Below are 745 nucleotides of genomic sequence, written 5' to 3' on the forward strand. Positions count from 1 at the left end.
CTAAATCCAGGGCTTACAAAACAGCTTTTATTTTCATTGACGCACTCCAGCGAACGCAGACCTGAGAGACCTTAAAAATCAGTGTGAACCCACGAACTTGGTATTTATAGACCTATGCAAAACACTTATGTTCTTTGAAAGTCAGTTTTTGAACAACTCTGTTCCACTGAAGTTTGGACTTGAGATCTTAGAGAACTAATCTAAATCCAGGGCTTACAAAACAGCTTTTATTTTCATTGACGCACTCCAGCGAACGCAGACCAGTTTGTGTGAAGAACTGAAAATAATGGTCGTGAGGTACGTTTAACGGAAGCCCTTTTGAACACGGCCGTTTGTACCTGAGAGCTGTTCAGTTCAAATCCTCCTGCTGCTCTTAAAGACCACTTTACTAAAGCGTGCTGGAGGCAGTTTAATAGGTTTTCTCAGTAACTGCATGCAATTTTTAAACTTTGCCCGCAGCTGGAGAGTATCGTCAGCTGACGAGCCACGCTGCAACACCTTCCGATGCGATTTTAAGGATTAAACAGGGAGGCTGCCGAGTTCCCTGAGCAGCTCCGCCTGGCATAGAGGCTCTGCCTCAACCCTCGCCAGCAAACCTCGGGCTTTACAGCGGAAGGTGCTGCTTAGGGCCACGGGTTCAGTCCCCTCTCTAACCGCCGGGGGGTACGCAGGGCTGGCGCCGGGCGGCAGGCGATTCAGCGGGCTGGAACCTGCGCGCCCCCCGCGCCACAAAGGAACCGAACCG

The sequence above is a fragment of the Aptenodytes forsteri genome, unplaced genomic scaffold, assembly GCF_000699145.1.
Source record: "Aptenodytes forsteri isolate BGI_AS27 unplaced genomic scaffold, ASM69914v1 Scaffold79, whole genome shotgun sequence".
Taxonomy (NCBI): domain Eukaryota; kingdom Metazoa; phylum Chordata; class Aves; order Sphenisciformes; family Spheniscidae; genus Aptenodytes; species Aptenodytes forsteri.